General features: G+C 37.2%; 1 pseudogene across 1 annotated transcript; it reads right to left on the bottom strand.

The window, feature by feature from the left end:
• Window positions 1–1,375: 1,375 nt before the first annotated feature.
• On the bottom strand, window positions 1,376–1,830 carry LOC307180739 (large ribosomal subunit protein eL32-like; annotated as a pseudogene). Its single transcript has one exon. The product of its transcript is annotated as a large ribosomal subunit protein eL32-like (transcript).
• Window positions 1,831–2,452: the final 622 nt, after the last annotated feature.

Below are 2,452 nucleotides of genomic sequence, written 5' to 3'. Positions count from 1 at the left end.
ATAAATCACAGCAAGATCCTTTTTGACCCACCTCGTAAAGAAAGGGAAATGAAAACAAAAATAAACCAATTGGACCTAATGAAACTTTTAAGCTTTTCCACACAAAGTAAACCATAAACAAGATAAAAAGACAACCCTCAGAATGAGAGAACATATTTGCAAATGAAGCAACTGACAAAGGATTAATCTCCAAAACATACAAGCAGCACATGCACCTCAATATCAAAAACACAAACAACCTAATCCAAAAACGGGCCAAAGACCTAAATAGAAATTTCTTCAAAGAAAATATACAGATTGACAACAAACACATTAAAGCATGGTCAGCATCACTAATCAGTAGAGAATGCAAATCAAAACTACAATGAGTTATCACCTCACACTAGTAAGAATGGCCATCATTAAAAAGTCTACAAACAATAAATGCTGGAGACAGTGTGGAGAAAATGGTATCCTCTTGCACTGTTTGTTGGAATATATATTTATACAGCCACTATGGAGAACAGTCTGCAGGTTCCTTAAAAAGTTAAAAATAGAACTATCATATGACCAAGCAATCCCACTACTGGGCATATACTCTGAGAAAACCGTAATTCAAAAAGAGTCATGTGCCACAATGTTCATTGCGGCTCTATTTACAATAGCCAGGACATGGAAGCAACAGAAGTGTCCATCAACAGATGCATGGTTAAAAATATGTGGCACATATGTACAGTGGAATATTACTTAGCCATAAAAAGAAACAAAATTGAGTTATTTGTAGTGAGGTGGATGGACCTAGAGACTGTCATATGGAGTGAAGTAAGTCAGAAGGAGAAAAACAAATACTGTATGCTAACAGATATATACAGAATCTAAAAAAAAATGTTTCTGAAGAACCTAGGGGCAGGCAGGACAGGAATAAAGACGTATATGTAGAGAATGGACTTGAGCATACAGCGAGAAGAATGGATAATTTGGGAGGAAGTGAGAGAGTGGCATTGACATATATACACTAGCAAATGCAAAATAGATAGCTAGTGGGAAGCAGCTGCATAGAACAGGGGGATCAGCTCCATCCTTTGTGACCACTTATAGGGGTGGGATAGGGAGGGTAGGAGGGAGATGCAAGAGGGAGTGGATATGTGGATATATGTATACGTATAGCTGATTCCCTTTGTTATATTGTGGAAACTAACACAACAGCTTAAGGCAATTATACTCCAATAAAGATGTTAAAAAAAGAATAAAAGAACACACTTAGGTGGCTTCCATATCTTAGCAACTGTGCATAATGCTACTCTGAACATTGGGATTCATGTATCTTTTCAAATTAGTGGTTTTTTTCGAGTTTTGTGGTTTTATTAACACAAACACAATGTGCACCATGAGCTGTCTATTCATTTTCTTCACTGTCCAGCCTGGTATTGGCATTGGTGACTCTGATGGACAGCTGGGGTGCTCTTTCTGCAATGGTTTTGTGGTTCTTGGATAAGATATTGTGAATAATTTCAGCACAGTAAGTTGTGTTGCACATCAGCAGGACTTCATGCTCCTTGATGCTGTGGACCAGGAACTTCCAGAAGCTGCTGGGCAGAATGTGTTTGTTTTCTTGTTGCTCCCGTAACTGATGTTGGGCATCAAGATCTGGCCCTTGAATCTCCTTCACACTCTGTTGTCAATGTCTCTGGGTTTCTGTCGGTTCCACTTTATTTTGATATATCAGTCTGACTGGTGCTGGATGAACTTCTTGGTCCTCCTTTTGATGATCCTGGGCTTCACGAGGGATCTGAGAGCAGCCATGATGCTGAGTAGAAGATGGCTTCCACTCCCATAGGGAGTTCCGAGGAAGAGAGGGGTTCAAATTAGTGTTTTTGTTTCTTTCAGATATAAACCAAGGAGTGTGATTGCTGGGTAATATGGCAGTTCTATTTATAATTTTTTGAGAAACCTCTGTACTGTTTTACACAGTGGTTACACCAACTTTCATTCCCAGCAACAGTGTACAAATGTTCTCTTTTCTCCACATATTCTCCAACATTTGTTATTTGTGTTCTTTTTGATGATAGCCATTCTGGCAGGTGTGAGGTGATATCTCATTGTGGTTTTGATTTGCATTTCCCTGATGATTAATGATGTTGAGCATATTTTCATCTGCCTGTTGAACATCTTCATGTTCTCTTTACAAATATATTTATTCAGGTCTTCTTCTTATTATTAGTCAGGTTGTTTGTTCTTTTGATGTTGAGTTATATGCACTGTTCATATATTTTGGTTATTAACCCCTTATCAGTCATGTTACTTGCAAATATTTTCTCCCATTCGGCAGGTTATCTTTTTATTTTGTTGATATATTCCTTTGCTGTGCAAAAGATTTTATGATTAATTAGTTTCCATTTGTTTATTTTTGCTTTTATTTCCTTTTTTTAGAAGATAAATTCAAAAATATTGCTATAATTTATGTCAAAGACTG

This window comes from Stenella coeruleoalba (assembly GCF_951394435.1).
Source record: "Stenella coeruleoalba genome assembly, chromosome: X".
NCBI classification, from domain to species: Eukaryota; Metazoa; Chordata; class Mammalia; order Artiodactyla; family Delphinidae; genus Stenella; species Stenella coeruleoalba.
Note: the sequence above shows the minus strand (reverse complement) of the source record. Positions and strands in the feature narration are given on the sequence as shown.